Here is a 26,007-nt window from a genome sequence, read left to right as displayed (position 1 = left end):
TGCTCAGTTGCACTTTCAGAAGTACAACCTTCAAGCATTTGCACAAAGTCAGGAATGCATGTGGACAAACACACACAAAGTATCCGACATTTCATTATTCATGTGGGATTTTGCAAGGCAAAAGCGGAAAAAATGTAAATGGAAGGGAAACATAATCCCCCATCCTTCATTAGGGAAGATCTATTGATGTACAAAGTAGCTCTGTATAATATTTTATTCAGCAATTGGTTCAGTGGTTCCATGCTTCAACAAAACCAATACCACAAGGAAGAAGAAAACTAAGTCCATATAAAAGCTTTCAGAAAAGAAGAGGGGCTTGGAAGATAAAGTTGGGTCCTTTTTGTTTAATATTACTGAACTTTTCAATTTCAAATGCATTCAATCATAAACCTAACCAACATCATCTCAAAGGCAATAATAAAAGAAGCCATAATGTTTTATAACTGACTCATATAATGAAGGCATGTAATATTTTAAAAATGGCTGGTGTCATTGCTGTAATCATATACTGTGTATATAAAAACACACACTTTCCCGTTGCAAAATCCCACATGAATAATGAAATGTCGGATACTTTGTGTGCGTGTTTGTCCACATGCATTCTTGACTGTGTGCAAATGCTTGTAGTTTGTACTTCTGAAAGTGCAACTGAGCACTATGTTGAAGTGGTAGAAGTGCTGAGCCTTCCACAGCTTATTGTGAACTGGACCACTGGGAGGGGAATGGCCACCGTCTCCTCATTGAGCTATATTGTGCGTGCAAAGAAAGCTCCTAATCCAAAAACCATCAACTCTCTCTCTGCTTGACTCAACTAGAAGCTTAACTCAGCTTGCTGTGTGTTTTGAGCTTCTGTGTGTATCCTGCACACTGATATGTTGTCTCATTCTTCCAATGTTTTTCTTATTGTTAAAAAGGATAAATCACTGGCAAACAAAACTGAAAATAAACAGAGTGATGAAGATAATATGAAAATGCATGTATTTGGACGGTCATGTAACTGGGTTGCAATGATTGTAATATCAGACCAAATGGATGAACACAGTCACCAGTACTGGCACTCTGTTAGTCTTATGTCAATATGGTCTGCCATCCTCAGTCCTGTATACAGACAGTTATTTAATAATACATCCATTGTATCCTCTCCTGTGGCAAGTCAACCAGCTGTTGTAATTGCTCTACTAGAACCGTCAGATCACCACAAGGGTTGGAGATGACGTCTGAGCTGATCCCATATATGCTCAATTGGGGAGATGGGGGAAACTGGCTGATCATGGGAGGACCTGAACATGTTGTAAGGCAGTGCATAGATACATGCCATGCAGTGTGTGGATGGGTGTTGTCTTGTTAACTGATCGTACCAGGGTACTGTCTCAAGAGAAGGCATGTGGACACAAAATGTCATTAACATAGTGTTGTGCTCTCAGAATCCCCAAACCAGTACTGCACGTGACCTGAAGTCATTCAACTCTTTACATCATGATCACTTGTGTCTCTCTTTGCAACATTAGCAGATTTAGTCCTTTTTTTTGGCATTGACTTACACACAGATGATAGTCATTTGTGGGGATATAGAAAAAAAAAATCAGAAAAGCTGGGAAACAAAACAGGGACAGAAGGAATGGACATTTGACTGAAAAACAAGAGAACCCGAACATATAATTAGTTATTGGAAAAATGTTTTAATTAGAAGACTGAATGAAATGAGATAAATGTACAGGAACATTATTGCACAAACTGATTTCTCACTGCACACCAGCCCTGAATGTCAGAAAATATTTTAATTGTGTTTATCCATTCTACAAAAATCATTTATCTTTTTTTAGTTTCTGACTAAACAGAGTTGTAGTTGTAAATGTTTTCTTTCTTGCTCTCAAAAGGATGCATGCACAGCAGCAGCCACCAGGGGGGAGATGTGAGTCTTTTTTAAATTCTGCAGCCAGTAGGAGCTGCTGATGCATCAGAGCCCATGTGAGTGAGCGTTTCATATATGACCTTTTTTTCAAATAGCAGGTCACACAACTCCCAGTGTTTTAAGGGTTGGGTACACTTAATGTTTTTCTTCTCTGTTAGTGAGAGCAGTCTCAGCTAATTAGCCACAGAGCTGAGGAGTCTTGAGCCTAGACATCCTTGGAGGAAGTGAGGATGAGGGGAGAGTCAGTGGGACCAATAAAAAATGAGCAGGATTTAGATTCAGCCGACCAGGGCAGAGTTTTGGGCTCAAACACCTGTCACACACACCCATAAGCAATAAATGCCATTGATGATCTCCACAAGGTCAGGTCCAACCACACCAGGGCCTCTGCTCAACATCATTGGATCTCCGGCACAAAGCCAGGGGGATTGTTGGACACCTGTCAATCAGGCCGGGGAGGGAAACAATCTGGACTCGGCTACTGTGTCTCCACTGTAAGATGGATAAGCTGGCCAAAGGCGAGCTCATGACATTCTCACAGAACCTTGTGTAACAAGATAATGATCTCACAATATTACACCAACGCTGAGAAACATTTTACACTCTGCTGCAGTGTGAAGGGTGAGAAGAGTAACATTAACTCCATTTAAAAACAGGCAGATCACAGACTATCCAACCAACAGTATGGCTCTGTGTAACTAGTGGAATATGCAAACATATTATTTTGTATTTTGGAATGCTTAAAACTTTAAATTCAAATTGTTTTAAAATTTCTACCATGATCTCTTTGAATAAAAACTTTGTACAATTGTACAACTACCAAGTGAAAAGAACAGCAGCAGTATAAATATATAGTTTAAAAGACATCCGCACAGTAGAGAACAATCAAAATGTGCTCAATTAAGAGAATCAAGAAAATATTTTAAGCCACCCACAACTCAAAAGATGGCACATCAATGAACAGATTTTTTACCATCTTAAAAAAGTCAACTTTTTTTGTTGTTGTTTTTGACATTTTGAGCAAATATGTCAGCAACAGAGAGTTACTCTGTCTGGGTCTGTTTTGCCACATGGTGTTGCACAATGAACCTGTTGGACCACAGACTGAAATGATTCCTACATGGACAGTCTTGTGTAAATAAACTGCAAAACTGAGGCAATTAAACAATTTTATTGAAAAGCATACAATTAGAAGGTTTTAAATTTTGACTTTTTATTTGACGTTTCTTTAAAATGAGTTAACTTTGACTGCTGTCTAGCCTTACGGAAAAAAAAAGATCACCCCATATATTTAAGTCAATATATTGAAATTGATAAAGTGACATGTAGAAAATAAGGAACATACTTTGACCACCGATAAGATGGATATAGTTTTTTTGTTTATGTTTTGTATCATAGGGGCAGTTTACATAAAGCTGTTTTTCAGTGAAACTAAAACACTTTTGCTGTGATTCATTCATTCCATCATTTACACAACAACTCTGATCTTATTCTCTGACACAGAATTTTTTTAAACCCAGGTGTCTATCTCTTTTTGGATATTCCTTGTAGCAAAATAAAGGAAGCCACAATGCGTGAAATTGCACATGTGTAATACGGGCGGCTGCAGGGTGAGTAGATTAACAACAGTAACAATGGTGGATAGCAAAATCCTGTTTGTGCTACTCGCTCTTTTCAATGTGTAGCACAAACCCAACTTCACTGTAGTTCGAAACAAACGTACGTATATACACCACTTTGGATGTAACTCGTTACATGCATGAGAAACTGGTGCCTGTGCGCATGTGTGTGTCAACGCGATGTAGTGGCCTGGGATGGAAACTACAGCAGATTTAACAGGCACAGGATTATCGTGTAAACATGTAACATTCTGTTATTCAAAATGGTAAAATCTATAACGCTTCCAGAAGATTTCCAAGTGTAAATGTATCCATAGGGGAGAATTGTTGTAGTTCTTTAACAACTTCATTTGCATTACATTACTACATACATCTATTTGGTTTTATTTTTCCTCATTATGTGTGATATGATGGTGGTTGATTCACTTTTGGGAGGTCTCAGAATCCTGTTCTAGCTGCTGGCTAAGCTCCCCTTAGGAAATGGCATTAGATCAGGGAGAAGATGGAACGTCCCGTGAAACTTGTGGTGATCCCATCTGGGACTAACCCCTGACCCCTTGTCCCAGAGGATGAGGAAGGCTGTGGGGTTGTGTTGAAAGGGGATAAGACAGCAAGAAGAACACCAAGATGATTGAATTTTGTTCTTTGGTTCAAGGAGGGGGGTTTGAGGATTTAGCAAGAAATCAGAACCTGTCCTCTTCCTTCTTTTTCTCACTCTGTCATCCCCAGCTCCTTGCAGCTGTCCCTTTTCCCTCTAATTTTTCTCTGTCAGATTTCAGCCTATAATTAGCAGAAAGACCTCACTGACTCTCCACACACATGAATGTGGGTGCCTGGACAGCCTGGAACTAATGGTCTAAATCCACCCCCATACACACTCACACCCTCTGCACCAAGCCTTTACATAGCAAGACTGACAGGTTCACATGTGGAGACTTCAGGTTGAACTTCATCCTGACTGAACATGTAACCTTAAAGGGCAAACCCGCCGAGGTCTCTTCCACAGTGCCAAGGGGCATCTTTTAACTCCTGCAGTGGCTTGCCCCCTGCTCGACATTCCTGTCAGGGCATAGAGCCTCCACCTGCTGCCCACATCGCATTTAAAGACAGGTTTTATAGAACAGGCTACGATACAGGACCTGTGAAGTCCCAGAAAACTGTGAGAATTTTTCTATGTTCAGTCCAACCATGTCAAGCTGTGGTTGTTTCATCCAGAACTTTTGGTGTCTATGATAAGTTGAGGTACTGTTCGTCTGACTGAGTAGTCCAAAAGTCTTTCCAGAAATCAGTTTGATATTTGTAAATATACTTCATTGATAAATCAAAACAACATGGAAAGTGAAAGTACACTGGACATAATATCTATTAAAACTCGTCCAGATTGATTAGACCCCCTTCACACTGGATGATGACCCCTCAATGGAGTAAAAAGTTTGCCAAAATATGGATGGCCTTTGCTGGGTTTTTAGACACTAATTAGGAACACAGGCGACACCATATTATGTGTGATAGAATGAGATATGATGGCAGCGTATCCATGATGTGGGGCCTATGTACACTATCGTGGCTTGGACGTCAAGAATTTCAGATAGGACTGGCCATGCTGGCCTCAGATCTAGGCTTCTACTATGATTGTGACAAGATCATGGAAACAACCTAGCACAGACATGATCCAGCTGGATCCTGATGCAATCAAAGAAAGTTGTGCTAGAGTGGGTGTATAGAGCATGGTAAGGGCACAGGAGATCATCTCAGGGATGCAGAATAAACGTCTTTGGTGAGTACTAAGAGTTCAATCCAGCGATGTTTTAGAAGGTTGTGGAGAGCAGAATTGGGTCATCATCTAATATCGAGTAGACCTTAGGTTTATTAGTCACTGCATTAGTTGCTCTTGTGTGCAAAAGCAGAAGGCTAATTTCTTTTTGTAGTCAAAGGTGTTCTCAAGGAATCAGTTTTGGGGTCACTCTTCTTTTTTTTTCTTTGCACCAACAATCTTAACTGAGATGTATCCAATTTACATTTTTATGCTGATAATGCTGTGAAGTCCATTGTTGTATCCACACCTTATCAGGCATTTTATCAACTCGAACACACTTTGGATGTTGTTGAGAGATCCTTGTGAAATACCAAACTAGTTTAGAAGGCTAAAAACAATTTTATATTGTCTACAACTCAAAATGAAAATCCTTAATTTTTCAATGTGTCACTCTTCAGGGTTCAGAGATCTGAATTTTTATATATTTTTGATAGATTATTCTCTCCTCTTTACATCTCAAATCCAGCAGCTGGTAAAAAGAAATAAACGTACAACAATGAAAAGAAAAACTGAAGCTAAAACTGTCTAGGTCTTGCCTCTCTATGAGGCTAAAAAAAGATGTGCTACTTTATGCCTGTTTTACGTTACAGAAATGCAACTTATAATCATGTCTCCTCACAATGCTAACATGCTTTTGATAATCTACCACCCTGACATTCATTATGATGTCTAAAACTCTTACTCAACATTGTACTCTGTATTCTTGTATTGGATTGTCTGCTTTTTCCGTTCACAGTTCAAATATTCTCAATTACAAAGTTAATCTTGGCCTTCTCTCGTCATATACAAAAATACATCCTGCAAAAACATACAGGATATTACAGTGTTTGTTCATGTGTGTTGTTCCTTTTGACTCTACCAAAGGCTCAAACTGAGTTAGGGTAACAAACAAACAAAATAAACATAAAAAAAAACATTTCTGCTGGTCACTCTTAGAACCAATTATAAACCAGCTAAACCAACTTATCTTACTGAGGGAATGTTAAATACACAAATACATTGCTATGGAAAGGATTTGTTGATTTATGTTTCTGATTCTACACAAAGGGGGATGGCTGCACAAATGGAGCATATCATCTGATTCATTTTAGTTTTATTGTTTATAGTTTTAATGACTTTTAGTGTTTTTGTGATATGTTTGTGTATGTATTTTGGTGCTGATTTGAGCTGTCTTGCCCTGAATGTGCTTATAATCGATATTTTAAATGTCAAGGGTCTTTCTTGGTTAAATAAAAGTTTAAAAAATATGTTTGTTTATCACATTTCATATCTAAATAAAGTTTTATATGGCTATGGAGATTATAAAAATAAGTTATAGAAATATATTATACTTTATGACTCAGATGTAATAAGTGATCAATGCTGTTGTTACAACAAGAGTAAGTATTGTCCTCTTTGTGAAATGTAAGAGATAAAATTAGCAGCTACTCCCCAGAAATCATCACTTGCCACTAACCACATACTGTAGGAGTGTAGTTTATTTTTAATGGAAATGAAAGAAGGTCAGTGCAGAATCACAACAGGCTGAAATCCAAGCATAACTATTTCTAGCGTAATACCAAAGCATAAGTCAGCGTGCAAAATTTGACAAATGCTGCCCCACATTTCAGATGCCGTAATATTTCCGAGGAAACACGACACTCATCCCAGAGTAAACTGTGTCATTAAAGGTATTACAAAGTCATTCTTTTCCTCCTTTTTCTCACACTTTGTTTGGGCATTACTCTGGTTTACGGAGGCTCTCTGTGGTTACGGTGGATTTACATGGTTTATCAAGTTTTCCTGGCTTTTCTCCTTTAAACCTGAAACACTAAATCACATTTGTCTATACAGATGGGAGCTTTACTCACTGCAGCGTACAAAGTGCACAGAGCACCTTTTTGTTTTTTCACACACAAAGTTTTGATTGATTTAGTGCAATAATCATTTTTATTAGCACTCACAAGTGCACAGATATAGGTTGTCTATAAATTCTTGGCAAAAGATTTTATTTATTAAAAACCTCACCTCTAGTCCCAAGAACATAAAGTTCTTTCCTGTAGTTTGGACCTACTCTGCCCTGTTTCACAGCCATGTTTTAATGAGAGCTGAGGCATCTAAAGTTAGCTGAAGAAAGCTGTAAACAGAAACTCAGCTGAACCAATGAGACGGTGACAAAACAATGTGGGCAAAGAACAAACTATCAAATGAGGTTAGTGGGACGAGCAGAGGAGAAAAACAAAACCATAAAAACTTGAAGCCTCTGCTGCTTGATTGACAAGTTCATGTGGGGATTTTTTTTCACCATAGCAACATAACGAACTCTGGTTGCTAGGAATAACACAAGCAGATGGATGGATCGTCTGATTTTCCGCAGTGACCGACAGTAAGACACGGCATATGCGTTTATTTGTGTGCGTCAGCATGTGTGCTCTTACATCTGAGTGTGACCCTGCCTCTGTGTGCCCAGAGTTTTGGCTCAGAGAAAAAGTATTAGATTCAGGGGACAAATAATTAAGTGACATCAGCTGGTGAGGTCTGGCAAAAGGTTGCCGCGACAAATATAGACTCTTTTTTTTCCCAATAAATTGTTGCTGGTACAGGCAGAGGCCTTTAGATTGACAGAAAACACTGTCTGGTATCCACTACATCCCTGATTAATGTGACAGAGAGGTCTTTCAAGTGTGGATGGAAATAGAACATCAAACGCGTCGGACAACAGCAAAACAACGTTGTCTCAACAAGCCAGCCCGCCTGATATAACAGGAGAATTTGTTTGTTGTGCTGCCACTTCAGAGGACACAAGAAGACACAGAATGTGCTCCATTTTTACCCAACAGAACTGTAAATATTTTCTTTGACAAATGGTATTTTCATGTTAGTTAGTACATATATGCTTTATATAACAGCATTGAAATGTTTAACTTGCTTCATATAATTACTCAAAAACACTTAAATGGTATATAGGGTAATTTTAGAGAAATGTCAGATCTAATCCTGCAACAATTCTTCCTGGTTTGATGATCAGTCAGAGCAGCAGACTTTCTCCAGCAGACTTATTCAGCATCTCTGTCAGAAAAAAGAAGTCATACCTTCTTTATAAAGCAGATCATTTATGCATAACATATAAATATTACACTGCATTTTATATCAACACATGCTGATTCTAAATACATAAAGTGTGTAAATTTTGCCGTTATTGTTCTCCATGTATTCCCTATACACACTTATGTAATGTTTTGTGGGTTTTGTGGTCTTTGTTACAATTTGATCTGTTACCAATTAAGTTGGCCACTACGGGTTTTGTATGTTCATGTTACCAGTCTTTGTTACATACATACCCTTTTATATTCTGCCACTCAATCCCTGTTGTTCATCAGCTCATTAACCCAACTGTTCTCACTCACCAATCATCCCGCTACCTGCAGTCTTGGGGCCTCCACCAAATGTGACAGCTTAATCACGTTCAGGGTTACAGAGAGCTAGTAACTCTCTAATGGTCTTCAGGCAAAAGGTGAGGTACACCCTGGACAGATCACTAAGTTGTCACCAGGCCTCATAGAAACTAACTACCATTCACACACACACACACACACACACTCACACTTAAAGATACATTAAGAGTTGCCATTTAACCTAATGCATGTGTAGCAAATGGGTAGTTCAATCTAGAACTTGAACTTACCATTTTATCAGATCTCAACAACAAATCAAGAAAACAGAATCAACAATAAACAATTAAGATGACACAACAAATATAATACTGACACTAAGAGTTTAGGGAATAATCTTTGGGAAATGACTATTAAGTAATTTCTTGTACTTTGAATGAAGATTTATCAAGATAAAACACAGCAACAAGTAATACTTTAATAATCTAAAATGAATAGTGATTGGGAGGAGGCCCAGGGGAAGACCCAGGACACGCTGGAGGGACTATGTTTCTCGGCTGGCCTGGGAACGCCTTGGGATTCCCCCGGAGGAGCTGGCCCAAGTGGCTGGGGAGAGGGAAGTCTGGGTCTCCCTGCTTAGGCTGCTACCCCCGTGACCCGACCCCGGATAAGCGGAAGAGAATGGATGGATAGATGGAATAGTGATTATTAGTTCATCTAAACCAAAATAAAAATTCTTTAAACATGTAGCACCCCGTCCTCCGTCGGTAAATAACTGGGCACAGGACCTACTCCGACAGTTGGGGTGCTATTTGGGTTTGTAAATACAGAGTAGATACCACGCAGGTTTACACTGATATGAATTAAGAATTACTTCAAGCCAAAACTATCTGTGATTTTACGAATATACTCCAGACAGTCAATTAAACACTAGAACTCACTTTAATTAGCTCAATAGAACTGAACATCCCACATACAATAAAACATTTCACACTTCGACATTTCTCACGACTTATAAATAGAACAATAACCCCTCAGAATTTCCCTTATCAATAACTTTAGCCTTAGCTTCTCCACGAACACGTTTAACAATCAGACATCATCACCAGTGGCAGCTGGCCAATAGAGGGCGCAAGGGCGCCGCCCCACCACTTACATTACCTTGAATAAGACGTTAAAAAATTTTTTAATTAAAATAAAATAAAAATATTTCGAAATATATGTATACATATTTTTAGTTGTGTAAGATAAATATTTTATAGTTAATGATAAGTAAAGTTGTTTCGTTCATTGACGTTGTCTGATTGGTGACGTATTTCCGCCCCGGGGCGCAAAAATCTTTGTCCATAGACTCTCGTTAAAAGTTGTACATGTGCAGTAGCTCCTCTTCAACACAAGAGATAGGACCGTTCTGGGGCGCACCTCTCCTGTGCCCAGAGCTGAATGCAGCTGGCTGACGTCACATCCGTCTGTCATAAAGTTCGCCTGATTGAAAGGTTGAGCCGCAGGTGTGCTGCCTTTTATTCAAAGACAGCAATAAGTTCATTACGTGACTAAGTTACATACACAAGGTAATTATTAAGTTCATAGTTAATAATTAGTTTAAGACAATTTATGCTAAAAAAAACTTAAAATGTTTGAATTTGAATTCTAATCGGAGTGAGACATCCGATCTTCGTTGTATTGTATGTGCAGAATACATGACGTAGTGAGTGCTCTCCCCACATAAACAAGCTTTGACGTATTTTCTTCTGTAAAGTTTTGAAAAATAAGGGAGAAAACAGGTCTTATAAATGCTAAATGTGTCCTACAGGCTTGTGCCTTGGGAGACCTCCGTCTTTGTAAGTATTGGTGTGTTCAGGAAGCACTTATGCATACGTGCATTTATATGTACATTATAATGCTTCTGTTGTTTTAATTCATGTAAATACACTGGTGTGTTACCTTAGTATATGTTTTGGTCCAAAACATATACTAAGGTATCATATAATTGACATATACCAAAACCTTTGGTATATGTCTATTTTGGATTTATAGCCCCCCCTGGAGAAAACTCCACCAGCTGCCACTGATTATCAGCGTATCATTAAAAACTATTCAATCATTGTTAGGCCACTAATCGAACTGTGCAACCAAACTGGTCCTATCTCATGAACTTATTAATTACCTTGTGTATGTAACTTAGTCGCGTAATGAACTTATTGCTGTCTTTGAATAAAAGGCAGCACACCCGTGGCTCGACTTTTCAATCAGGCGAACTTTATGACAGACGGATGTGACGTCAGACCGTGGCGGGAGTCCCACGCTCCGGCTGTCACCACTCATGCCTCCTCAGTCACTCACTCATCTGTTTACCTGCCACGCCCATCTCCACCTGTCAGCTATTATTATCATTCACCTGTTCCCACTTACCTCATCATCCTCTGTGTTTAAAACCCAGTCATTTCCCCCACCACTCCGTTGGATCATTGTTCATTTGTGCTTGTCCTGTGTTCCCCTTGTCTCTGGTTTTAGTTTACGTTCTTGTTCCGCTGCCCGTCAGTTTTTTGTTTTCGTTTAATAAATTAGTTTTTTCTTTAGTTCCGAGTCATGAGTCTGCTATTTGGGTTTGCCTCCGTCTCCACCGTACATGACACTTTTTTTTTTTTTGAAATATTATATGTCAACAGCATATATGCTTTCTACACCCTTTTTTGCGGTATTTTACAGAAAAGGCTGTATGTAACCCAGTAAAACAGTAGACAACGTGAGACGGTGTATCAGTAGTAAGTGCTTCGGTGTGCTCAGTAAGAGTAAAAGCTTCAATCTGACCTACTGTAATACACGTGTGAAGACAGTCAGTAAACACCTCGTTGCACCAACAGTGCTGAGGTGGTCTGGGCACGAGGCAGTAGCAGCGTGATATGTGGCTCAGTACCATGTCAGCATCACTGGCACCAGAATCACCAAACATGCAACACACTTTCCCAGTTTATGCAGTGGCACATCTGCAGCCTAGAGTGATTTGGTGTCATAAACTTAGCACCCTTCTTAGAAGACCAAGGGCGATGTTTGGACATGAGGCGGACAGTATTATGGGTTTTTTTTTCAGCAGCCATGTTTATGTCAAAGCTGATGGTATTTCTGGTTTTATTAACCTGTCAGGTCTTATCAGAGACTTCCTCCATGAACAGCCATGGGGGTATGAGATGAGTCCCTGGGAAGATGAGCAGGACCGAGGTGAGGACATTTCACTGTAGGTGTGAAGAGAGCCAATTCACCTTTGAAAAGGAAAACTGTTTACATAGATTTTTAAGACTGTAACATTCAGAATAAAGTTTAGTCATTAATAGATGGCTTCCGTCCGTCCGTCCGTCCGTCCGTCAATATATAAGTGATTTAGTTTTTTTTAGAATTTGCAGTAGTATCAACACAATTCTTTTTTTGTTTTAGAGATGCATCCATTTCCAAGACTTGGCTTCTTTTTTTCTCAAAAATTTTATTCTGATCCATTAAAAAACACTTGTGATTTAAATAGACTAATACAATATTACATACATCTGAATACTGGGTCCCAAACAAACTAGCCATAGATTACACATACAGACGCACACACATGCAACGACAAACAGAGCAGTTCACAAACGGGTTATGCTCTGTAAACAAGGTACAAATCCTGACAACTTTACACACAAAGTGGAGCTCAATTTTGCCTCCAAAGTAAACTATCACTGAGAGTTCAGCACATGGCCTTCACAAAGGCCCACTGTATTTATCACCTAAAGTGTGAACGAACTGCTCTCTGCTTTTTCATAAACAATGTGGACAGCCAAGAAAAACATCATAATTCCATTTATTTACTCTGTCAAGATGTAATCTCAGGCACTGATATCTCTGAGTGTATCTTTGGTCAAAACATGATGAACTTGGTGTTGCACGTTTTTGCACGCCTCCTCCCACTGGCCAGCTATCTGATTCCCCCACACTTTTATTTGATTTTCACATTCCTGCGCTGTGGTTCACTTGAGACATGGTGGTGGTAGCCTAAAAGTTAGAGAAGCACACTTGTAACCAAAATCTAAGCAGATAACAGCGGGATGGGGTGAATGAATAAATGCAGCAGCTTAGAGGCTAACAGAGGGATACTGTGACTGAACTGTTGGATCTGGGGTGTGAATGTGTATAACTGTGCAAAGCAAGTTTTGAACACCAGCAGTCAGATATAAAAGTGAGAGAAACTTCCAAATTTGACTTTTTAAGTTATATTGAAAGTAGCATTCCTTGAAAGAATGCACATCACCTGCTGCCTTGCATGCCAATGTTTTAAACAAAGAACTTGTGTGATCTGTTAGCACTCATGAGTATGTGTTACAGAATACTCTCAGCTGCTACCATACCAAAGTTTTGCTCAATATCTGAAGAATTGATTGAGCTATAGCCATTTTTATGTTGGCTAAGTTGATAAGTTTGAATCAAGCTGACTCAGAAAGTTAATCAGTTGTAGATGTATGTTCATAGATTACTTTACAATGCTTCACTAAATTTTGTTAGGTGGTTCATAAAATATTTTACTAACAGACAAACATACAAACACACAGCCTCATGCACTGGTAATTACATGACTGCCACCCTTTACTGAATAAGTTATGGCAGACAAACACTAATTTGTGATAAGAGCTAATGAAAAGCAGCTCCAACCTTCAACATTTTATAGTCATTCAAGTAAATGCTTTATTATTTTTACACTGCATCACTTTTGTATCAAAAGATTATTTACAGGGATGTTTATGGTTATTTACATTGTGAATAACTGTGTGGGAACAGGAACATGGCCTACAGTCTGTTGTAATGTGGTCCATAGGAAACAAGATCATTCTGAATAACTGTCTGATGCAAAAGTAATGTGGTATAAAACTGTGTATAGTCTTCGCCATATTATAACAGTGTCATAAAGTTTGGAGTTGACTTTAATGAAGGATATCTACACTGACTGGCTGTTTGCAAGACTTATCTGTATGAACTCCATTCGTCCATCCATCCATCCATCCATCCATCCATCCATCCATCCATCCATCCATCCATCCATCCATTTTATACACCCATTTGTTCCGTTTAGGTTTACGAGGGGCTGATCCCTATCTCCAGCAGTCATTGTGCAGGAAAGGTGGACAGATGTAAGACAATTTCAGGGTTAAACTTCTTCCTGATTCTCCAGATTGAGACTGTTGTCACTGCTGTCTGCTGCAGGTAAGGTACTGGCTATTCATAACCCTTCACAGAAACTTTGCTTCAAAAACTAACTATCCCTTTAAAGTTGCTTATGTTGGAAAACTGTCACAATGAGAAGTTACAGACGTAGCAGATGATGTAGGAAGAGTGTACTTACTCTCACTATTTTTGTAAGCACTCATTGAAAAGGGGCACTAGATCAAATTTATCAATCAATAACAGACTGAACAGTATTTTATAGAAAATAAATAATCTTTAGATTAGTTCATTTATTCACTCTTATTATGTATCAAATTTATCAGATTCTCACAATTAGAACAGCTAAGGGGTGAATTCATTCATTATAGTGAGATTTCATAATCACCATTGCCAATAAATAGATGACATTTGCCTTTTTTAACATTTTATTATAAAATTCAAATGAATCAAAATAAAATCAACAAACAATAAATCCACACAACAAAAATACAGTTAATTCTAATCATTTGGGAAAAATATTAGGAATAATATGAGTTTTAGAATCCAGTGATTACTCTGAATTATCTGCATCTAATTTAAACCCTTGCATTCACTTCACCATGATTTAGCAACACTCAACCTTAAAAACTTAATGACTACAAATTTATCTAAAAAGCAAAAATATTTTAAACTGGATGTGTGAAATTAGGATTTCCATTTTAGGTTTTACTCCTGCAAAAAGTTGGACAGTTTAGACTGTTTTGACAATGTAAATGCCGCTGTCTCATAATCCTGAGGCTGCAGGTTTAAGATCAGGTTGCATAAGGAAGAGCATTTGGTGTGAAACGATTGCTATATTTACTGTGTAAATTCACTTGCTGTGGCAACCCCTGCAGAAGGGAGCAGCCAAAAAAACGATTATTTGGATAAGTCTTTCACTTTGGAATTTGGGTCAGAAGAATGTTAATTATTCTACCAGGTCTTCAGATTAGTTTAAGGAGAGATCAGATAAAAAGTGAGTGTTTGTTTATCAACTTACATCATCATTTGTCAAAGCTAGACCAAACATTGCTTTTCTCATCATCAGGAGGGATGACTATGAGGTGCCTTACCAGATCAGGGTTGTGTGGCCAGCTGTCACTCCGTCTTTGTGAGTGTCTCCAGAGAGGCTGATCAGACCTCAGCAGAACCATAGAGAGGGGGTAGGTTGAGGCCCAAAGGTCCACTGATGGTCAGTGGTCAGTGTTTTGTCAAAAATCACCCGAGGTTGTGGTGATGCCTTTGAGAAGTAGTCTAAAACTCTTCAGCTAATGCAGTCAAGAGTTGGAGGGTGATGCGTCAACTATGAGCAGGTCTTTAACTGGACTTATCTCTTCAAGTTACAAATGGTTCTTGTTAACTTTAACTTTTCTTATATTTTATGCTTTTAAACTTAGGCTAAACAAGATACAACAAGTGCAGGTGTAAGAAAACGAGACTAAAACCAAAACAAACAAAGACTGACGGCAAACTGACTGAGCAAAGACCCAAGGCCCCTTTGGTTTTATAAAAAGTGACGAGACTTCAAATTATTGTCAGCCACTCAGAATCTGATAAGGTGGTGAGTGGTAACTTGGTATCTTTTCCTGTTCAAAAGAGGTTCTGTTAGCAAGATGGCTGAACTGTATACTGTAATGTAAAAAGAACAATCTTTTACACAAAACAGTTTCTGGGAAAATAAGCTAAGGTCAGAGGTCATAAAAGAAGGAGTCTCTTTATGCTACCCATAAGTTAAGAATCCAGGTGTAGAGATAAAAAAAGAAAGACAGAAACTAAAAGAGATAAACTTTTTAAGACTAGTTCAAAAGAACTCAACAAAAACTAAAATGTCCTAGAAAAAAATGACTGAAAGGTGCAGGATGAGGATCTGCTAAAGATCAAAAAAATCAAAAACAACAGAAATGGTAGTAATCTATGAACTTAAACCAGAAGAGAAACAAGGGTAGAAAGCAACAATCAACAAAATCTATAGAAAATAGAGTTTCAAAATAAAATAAAAAAAGCTAACTAATGTGTTTTACAAAAGCAACTGAGCATAAGTAAACTGAAACCAATTTACCCCTAAACTCCCCAAACAACAAAACCCATAGATTGTGACCAATGTGAAGAATAGATGCAATGAAAGTCATGAATATTGTCAAGCAGATCCGCATATCAGACACACCATCTGCTGATATATGTTGCACCTCTCTCCTGCCAGAGCACACACTGACAGACAGAGCTATCCTGGTGAGAGGTTAATATGTACGGTGAGGAATTTCCATGATGTGACGATATCTAGAACATGCAATGGCTACCCATCAGCATGCTGGGGTTTTGCTCCTCCATCCTGCATTACAATTTCCACTGGCCTTTAATGCGAAAAGCCCTCACTGGTGTAATTTGCCCTCCCCTGAAACCGAGGAGTGACTCACTGTCGGGAAAGGTTGCGCTGACCCTGTGAACGGCCTCAACAGCAGCGTATTAAAATGCAACCGAACAGAACGGGGTAATATAAACTTTATTGCAACCACAAGTGATGCCCTCCAAGAATTTGCCAAGTCTGGATAGTTAATCTTTCAACAGCTGAAATATAATACACTAATACAAATAGAACAGAATTATTATTTTATTAATAACACAAGAAGCAAACAGTGACCTAAAATGCAAAACTTTTATGGAGTCTCACTTTCTAAAAAAAGTAAAAGCTTGAGTCAGAAATGTTTATGACCTTTGTTACTGTATACCTGCAGCAGGATTATTTTGTATTTAAACATACATACAGTATATACTTCTGACAAAAAGCCTCAAACTGCAAACTATTTTTCTATGTCTGAACCTAGATTCCTATTTGTATAGGTGTATATATTTATATTTATGCTGTATGACTTATTGTATTGTGCATACCTATGTGCTGTACCTTGTGGTCTATCTATATCACCATCTGGCTGAACAGGTGAAACCTTACCCCAAAGCATTCTGGAAACATATCCGTATAAATCAGTTTAGATATAAGTACAGACAAAGCTATTCATCAGTCAGTAGAGGCTCATATCATGCCTTCTGAAATGATTATCATAGCAAGCTATTTTCGCTGATGGAGTGTTCAAATCATGAACCACTTTGGTAATTTTCTCCCATAAGCACAGCTTCCAGGGCACCTTTGAAATGATGAGCCAAGGTTAATTCATGGTTCGGTAGGCAACTATATTTTATTGTTAATAGGTAATGCATGTAGCACACTGTGTGTCATCATTGCTATGGATGTATGTTACAATATCTGATACTATAGAAGGTAGTGTTGTGACATTATTTTCTTACAGCCACATATCTCAACATAGAAATGCTGCAGATATGCAAAATGTGAGACAGGGTATAAGCATTTGTGAGACTATATTTATTTATTTTTTTATTTTAAACCTGTTCTTTGTTTATTTAAAACATTAGGATTTTCTTCATTTCCTGTCACACACACAAACAAATTTAAAACAAAGGCACAGTGAAAGGTTATGTTAGATGAGTGCACACAAGTAGTTGGCAAAAAGCAGAGTCTAACATTATTTTTTGGCAGAGCTATATGCCAAAGCAGAAATGGCAAGGCACGTAACTTTGAAATGTTAATTATTTTCAGAATTTTGTGAAGCACCGAATAAGACTGTATTCATACTGGAGAAAGATTTTTTTTTTTTATCTTGAAAGTCTTCAAGAAACAAGGTAATACCTGTTTTCTCAAAATGCAAAACTGAAGTTTTTTGCCCTGAAGAGCAAAACCTATACACCACTGCAGCAATGATAATCATTAAAGAGTTATAAAGTGAAAATAAAACAGTAACTAACAGTTCCATGGTGTTCTGAATCAACATAAGTAGATTATGAATTTATTATCTGATCATCATAAAACTGCAGTTCCAGCTCCAGGGTGCTGATGTGCTGAACTCGTGTGACATGAGGACTCAGGGAAAGTGCTGATTAATTAGAAGCCAGCTAATTGGTGGTTGTCTGGAATAAACATAACGACCTGCTGACACACAGTATGAGCAGTGTAAGTGATCGGTTCATGGCACTGAGACAGGAGGGTGAGGGTGGAGAGAAGAGAAGAGGAAAAGGAGCCATGTATAAAATTACATCTTTTACACAGATGACTAGTTTAATAGAACCAACATGAACATAATCTACCATAGATTGATACGTTGTGTCCTCAGATCTGAAGGGTCTTGAAATTTGACTTTGAACTTACATAAATATGAAGCATTGACTCAGTCAGATTGGATGTTTTGTATATTGCCTAGATTTATCCAGGAAACACAAACAGGTTCGAGGTTTGACTTCAGCTTTAGTATCTATGTTAAACCAACTTAATTTGTCAGTTTGTTGAGAAAACCTATAGTTTTAGTTTTGACCTCAACCAATTTTTCTTCCACCTAATCCAAATGCCTCCTTTACCTAATGAGGAGTTCATTGTATATTTATTATATGCCTGAAGACCTCGCAAGGACCCTGAAAAGATCATCCACTTTCTGACTGATTTTTTGTGTTATAGTGGGGTCATCAACCAGTGTGACGGATGCCCAGGAACATAAAAATAATAATTTAAAAAAATCAAATATAAATGAAAAGCTGAAATACACTGACAAACCTTCATACGATTATTAACCAGTTTTTAGAATTTTCTGTAATCTGTTAAGCATTTTAGTTTCAATAATGTATTACCAATCATCACTGTTAGTGCTGATTGGCGCCACTTCTGGCAGGAATATGAGAATATTTCTGCCTGTATAACTGAACACTAACAGTGGGATACATGTTTATAAAATAGTGTTCACATGAATCACAATGATTTTTTTGATTTTGAATTTGTTTTAAGACAACAACAGTCTGCTTTGTTCCTGGCCCTACTAGTACCAGCTATTGACTTGTTATTCTAATGAGAATTTAAACTTTGTTTCTCCAAACTATCTACGAGCTATCTACAACAGGTAAAATAAAGATTATTCATAATATTTCTACAAAACCCCATTTTAAAAGTCTTGAGCTGTTCATTTTAGAATATTAAACTAAGTATGTCCATTTTTTTAATTGGTTAGTTGGTGAGGTGATAACAGTTGTGTTGGTGAGGGCAAAAATGTGGTTGTTTAGCACACTAAAGCATCTGCTTGTTCACACAATGACACACCACAGTTCACAGTGTTCTGCAGAGGTGTATTGCCAAACATCATCAACAGTAATCAACTTTCCAAGTGAGGCTGGAGAATTGGGATCAGCCTATCATTAACCAAGGACACTACTGTGCAGACGATGGAAGTCAAATTTAAATTGGCTATGGTTTTGGCTTTTTATGGTGTAGTCTTTGATTTTTTTGAGTGTTCTATACACACCAGTGCTTGCCAATAAGTGCAATATAAACAGGATTTTGACATCGATTTAAAAAGAAACTGTAAATCATACTTCATGATCATGGCGGCAGATTAAAAAAAGCTTTTATGCTGATGCATATTGCAATACAATGCCAAATAGCCTATTTGCAGCTGATAATGATGAAGCTGTTTTACAGTATTGCTTTAGTTTAGAACATGAGAATCAAATTTGCAAGACATAGCATGAAAAAAGACAAAAAAAAATTTAAGGACCTTTCTGAAGTCATAAATGCAGGCGGTATGACCACTCTTTTACCCTGTAAATCCTCCCTTGGCCCAGTGGTGGTAAAGCAATTCTGGGTACCACACTCTCTCACTCCATTTCTCTTATCATCTTTCCCTGGTACTGAAACTTTAAACCTGCAGCTCAGCCATGAGGTGATTAAAGCAGATCTGAGCCAAGCAAGTGAAATTCAGCCTGCAGGAATGTTCCACTTGACCATCCAGAGCATACCAAGTGAGAGCGAGAGGTGGTGTTTCGGAGGAGGTTTAGGTTTCACTGGACCTTCTAATGCTGTAGCAGTCAACAAAACATTTAGGCTAATAAAAAATTAGATGGGTGGCATGGTTGGCCAAAAACGTTGTTGTGGGAACTGCTGTTGTAAAATAATGAAACCCCAATGTCTTTAAAACATATTTGTACATATCTTTAAATTTAGCCTTATATTAAAACAAATTATGCAAAGAGGTTAAGTTATTCCATTGTAACAATATGTACCTTTAAAACACTAATTTGCCTTCACTTTTCATAAACAAACACAACCTGGATGGCTGTATATGGTGTGTAAAGCCAGTTATCAACCCTGCAACAGACTTTTTTTTTGCTTTTTAGGAATGAATGACAGCAATGCATCAGAAAACAGTAAACTAGACATTCCAATACTTGCTGAGATAATAAAATATCATTCATGAATAAATATTTTGCTAAATCCACTCAACGTAAAGTAAAGTAAAATGGGAGGCTGCTTTAAGACCAGCTTAAGACTTTTCTTTTTGATCAATTCTGTGCTTAGAGTTGACTTGGATTATGATGACCTATCCCTTTGTTACATTTCTATACTCTCTCTAGCCTCCATGTTTGTTTTTTGCAGTTATTGCTGCTATTAACCTGTGTTTTCTGTTCATAGAAACTACATTATTGGGCTGGCTGTGGATCAGTGGTTAGAAAAGTTGTGTCAGGTCGGTTGGAGAGAGGGGTGAACGCAATGTGCAGACTCATCTTGGTTCCAGGAAATAAAATAATTTATAAAATAATGGCAAGTAAACAAGTGACTGACTGAGGAGAAGTGAATAATGACAGGAGAACAAAAACACAAGGAGCAAGAACTGAGCTAAGACCAGACTGAACATAAAAATAACTAAATAACAAAAATAAAATAAACAATAAACCCAAACTGAAACATGAATCAGAAACACGAAAAACAACCCCAAATCCTGACAAGTTGCTCTCTAGTGAGATAGTTGGATGTTTGATTCCACTAGTACTCCACATATCAAAGTTTCTCTCGGCAAGACCTCATTGCCTTTGAGGTTTTACCCATTGGTGTATGAATGTAATCTAAAGCAGTGATTCCCAACCCTGGTCCTCGAGGAACACCATCCTGCATGCTTTAGTTGTTTCCCTGTTTTGACACACCTGATTTGAATAATTGAGTGATTAACAGGCTTCTGCAGACAATGAAGACGTGCTGAAGAGCAGGGAAACAATGAAAACATACAGGATAGTGTTCCTCGAGGACCAGGGTTGGGAACCACTGATCTAAAGGACTGATTAGGCTGTAGAATGATTTATTCAGATTAGCTTTGTAGAGATGTCGTGCTGTATGAATGTGTGTGGATGGGTAAATGAGGGCACAGCTTGTGTTGTAAAGCACTTTAAGTGGCCTGGTTGGCTAGAAAGGTACTATATATAATTTAGTATTGGGCACTTTACCAAATACTTTGTGTTTGTGTATTTGTCTTGTCTTTTCAAATCACAGCCAGTCGGGCAAATGACTGTCCATGCTGAGCCTGGTTCTGCTGGAAGTTTCGTCCTGTTAAAAAATAGTAATTTCTTTCCACTGTCGCCAACATGTTGCTCAAAATGGGGAGTTGTGACAAAGAGAAAATCTGTTGCAATTCCCTGGATTCCCTTGATAGATGACCTTTAATAAATATACTGTACATGGATGTATTGTATTACAATTGGAATGAATTGACTGTATTTGGATTTGAATCTAAATGTATTTTGAACCGAATTGGATTTATTGGATTTAACTTGTTTTTTTTTTTTACTTTTCTATAGAGCCCTTTTGTTGTGAATAGGCACTATATAGATAAACTGAATTAAACTGAGTAGAAAGCACCGGGCAAACACAGTCAATGTGAGACTGTCCTAAAAATTAATATCCAATATTTTATTTGGTAAAGGGCATACCTGGTGCAAGTAATTTCAAGAAGGAGTCAACATGTTGCAGACTAGGTGCAGTGGTTAGAGCTGTCGCTTCCTAGTGAGAAAGTTGCAGGTTTGCCTACTTGCCGTTTTTGGGTGTAGTTTGCATGTTCTCTCTGTGCATATGTGTGTTTCCTCTGACAGACCAAAAACATGCATGTTAGGGTAATTGGTAACTCTAATTTGTCCCTAGATGAGAGTGTGAATGTTTGTCTCTATGTGTCCCTGAGATGGACCCCGCCTCTTCCACAGTAACTGCTGGAGATAGTCACCAGCTCTCCATGACCTGGAAAGGAGAAGAAAATGGATGGATGGATGTTGTAGACCTGAGCAAGTGATTAAATTTACATCGGCAGACTCTTGCAATGAAGTATGAATTGGTCTTTCACAGAGCCCAAAGCACTCGGTCAGCACAGTCCTCCACCTCAGCCAGAAAAAGTGAGTTACAACTGCAATTCTAAATATGCTTATTTGGGTTAGATTTAAATTGCTGAGCTATAACTTTGCTTATGCTTTTAGCATCAATAAATTTAGCCTCACTCTTGTACATAATCTTGCATTAAAGAAACTAAAAATTATAGCAATAAAAACGAGTGTTTGTGTGCTCGGAATCTATTACTGTGCACTTCACTTGATGATAGACATATCAGTTAGTTATGTTTGACTTTCACCTTCAGTCTGACGTTGCCTCTACTTTACTAAAGCCAAGTTACTGCAATTCAGCCAGCATCTTACTTTCACTGTTGCATTAAAGAACTGTCCCTAAACTGTCTCAACTCATCATCTGTCATTATTGGGAACAAAACCTAAGCACCTGCTGCTGCACACAGAACAAACTGACACACACTGACAGACACTCACCTTCATTCAGGGGTCACTGTCAAATTCTTTAGACAAAGACGGATTGCCTGTCGCACAGGTGTTCTTCTCACTCACCCCTTCCTACAGTCACAAACACACACACACACAAATGCCATTACATACATTAGTGTTCTTTTGGCCTCTACTCTGGACATTAATCATTCCAGTCCAGGGGAAAGATACAGGTGAAACTAAAGGAATACTGAAATAAGACTAGAGCAGCTTCCCAGTATACTTTCTCACCAGAAATCATCTGTAATCAGTTCAGATTAATGCCTTTTTCTAACTATTTGAACACCATGGACAGACAAACTAAAGCAAAAGAAAAATAAGCATCTATTATTGTTTTTAAACCTTTTGTGCAGTATATACCTATCGATTTTTTTTAAATATTTGTCCAATAGTATTTAAATTTTAAGTCACACTTAATAAAACACTTTCTACTTAATGTTGTCAATTTTTGTAAAACAACAAACAAACAAACAAGCAAACAAAAACAGTTGGTAGCCAAGAATTAGATTTGGACAGTATGGTAATGTTACATAATTACATGTAAGAGACTTGAGTGTGCTGGTACCATGGTGACCCTAATGAGACACTTGCAGCAGCTTTTTTTACATGTTTACAGTTTAGTTTTATATTAAAACATCATCATTTTGTCAGCTTAAATTGTTACAAAATAAGTTCCAAATTGTTATTAAACTTATTTGTTTTATGATGCTCATTATACTGTTTGCATTTTGAATAACAGGGATAAACTTGTTAGGTAATAATGATAAAATATAACATACATACTTGAAACATTTTCTAAAAATTATTACCTAACATTCCATTGTGCTTTTTCTCCACACTTGCTTGAAAAGTCAATTAGCAAGCACAACACTCCCAACCAAGATATCCTGCTGTGGAGTTACTCTTGGCGTGTACAATCAAGGTGTTAAAATGACGAACTGATTTATTAAGCGGTAATTGTTGGTGTGGATGTCTCTCCATCAGACAGGAGCTGAAGTTACTGACACTCTCTGCTGAGTGCTAACTTTTGTCAGCTGGTAGATTCACGACAGACATTCAAGAAACCTCCTGCTGGGGACAAAATATTTTCTAAAAGTTGCAAAGTTGTTGCCACCGCTTGAAAATTGTCCCTTGTAGCCTAGTTGAAGGGCAGTCTGTTTTTTCTTCTCACTTCCAGCAGACAGATGATTAATGACATGAGGGGACAATAGAGGTAGGAGAGGCAGCATAGAAGAAACAGAAGAAAGAGAGGAGGATAGTCAGAAGGATAGCAGAGGTTTGGGGCCCAAAATATACTGGTGTGGGGGATCACCTTGCTTGTCTGCGGACACAATCTGTGTCCAAACCAGCACACATAACACATAACTTACTGTAGATAGCAGGATATTGAAGAGGCTCAAAAGAGTCAGGCTTGTCTAGCTGAGCTATTTGTGGAAGAGAAATTCAGTTATGGACCCTACTGTCATCTGATGATGGATCAGTTAGAGAAGAGCAGATCAGATGGGAGGAGGGGAGGCAGGGTGTATCGTTGCAATACAGGTTTTGGGAAAAACAAATGTCAGCCACTAGGCCATGTGTCTGCAGGAGCATCAAGCCCTAGACAGACCTGTACATGATCTTGCCTAAAGTTTGCTTTCTTTGGTTTGAAAGTTGCTGTGGAGATACACACAGAGAGATTGCAATTTTCAATCTGTTTACACATGGACTCACACGCAGCCAGTCCTGGTCGTTTAACAGCATTCCATTTAATCATCTTTCCTCGCAAAAAGATTTAATGTGACTCTAGTCTTTTGACGACATGAGATTACTTACAGTTTTTATAGTTCACCTTCTACATTTCCTTTAGTGTAACTTTGATATCATTAACTATCTTAGGTCACCTGCACACTGGATGATGACTCCTCTACCCTCCTCTGGACCTGTTTAACTGTTTGAATGTTTCTGGATCACAGTAAATTTTGAAAACCTCCTTCAGTGTGAAGGCAATCACTACTATACTCTTATGACTCTGCAAATAAGTTCTTTCATGCTATTTTCCACATCTCCAAGACTCTCTCCTGTGCCTTCACCAAGCTCTATATGCCCATCCTAATATGAAGCCACACTGGTGCTCATGGAACCCACATCATGAATATGGTGCCTCTACAATCATCACACTCCACCCAGGACCCGGAGAATACCACAATTACTGCTACCACAATAATAAACCACCACACCATACAGAAGTTTTGTGCATGCTCAAACCATTCACATTCAGCTGATTTTTTTCTTTTACGTTGTTGCAGGGTAATCATCCAATGTGAAGTGGGCCTCATAAGACAAGTGATCAGTTTTAACAACAATTTGTTTGATTGTGTTTATAGCTTATCCCAGCGATTCTCAAAGTCTGGACTCCATTCCTGGTCTGGACCAAATGACAAGTTATTGTGGACACAGCCCACATGTTATTGATGTTATGAATTACTTTGAAATGTACTGGGGTATTTTTAGAAACTAAGGCAGCAGATAAGAAGGTGCTATCTCACATCACCATAGAGTTATCTAACTGTGCAAAGAAAAGACAAGGTAGACCTAGACAATTAGGTTTTAATAGATGAGTGGATGGAGAAATGCTCATTTATTTTGTCACCAAATTATTTGTGACAATTATTATTTTCAGCAATAAATATGGTAAAAAGCTCATATTGCAGCCACTTGACAGATGAACGAACATGCAAGTCAGTTACTCCATCTGACAACAACACATTTTGTGCCAACATCTAGGCAGCTCAATGAAGGCAGTGCTATGTTTTCTCTAGGTGGAAAACATAACTGTTATCATGAAAAATTTAGTTTTGTTGTGTACTGTGTCAAATAATTCATATTACATAAATCAAGTTTGATGAACTTGTTTAAGTTTCAAACTCCTCCTGTTCCCCGTACTCTCCTTATCTGGCCATCTGTGGTTGCACAGATCGACTGGGTTTGGAATAGCACCACTGACCTCAGGGGCAAATGTCTACAGATCCCATCATGGCCCCATCGGGTCCACTGTGCCCTCTGTGATTTATATATCTGCTCTGAATTTACAGCTTGTGAATTGCTCTCTGTTAACAGCAGAAGAAAGCATGGCAGTCCAGGAGTGGTGGGAGCTGAGCTGATGGTTCTCTCCAATGGCAAATAAATATGTGTGAATATTCATTTGCATTCATACTAAAGAGACTAAAATTTTAAAATATTAATGTACATGTGTGCAATCAAATATCCTGACTTGTGTGTGTACATGTATGTTTAAGATGATCTAAAAGTGAGCAGATTAGTTTGTGCAATGTAGACATTGCATGCGTGAGTGTGTACATTCATGTTATATATAAAAAAAAAATTCCCTTCTCACCCTCCGCGGGTGGT

The sequence above is a fragment of the Kryptolebias marmoratus genome, linkage group LG6 (assembly GCF_001649575.2).
Source record: "Kryptolebias marmoratus isolate JLee-2015 linkage group LG6, ASM164957v2, whole genome shotgun sequence".
NCBI classification, from domain to species: domain Eukaryota; kingdom Metazoa; phylum Chordata; class Actinopteri; order Cyprinodontiformes; family Rivulidae; genus Kryptolebias; species Kryptolebias marmoratus.
Note: the sequence above shows the minus strand (reverse complement) of the source record.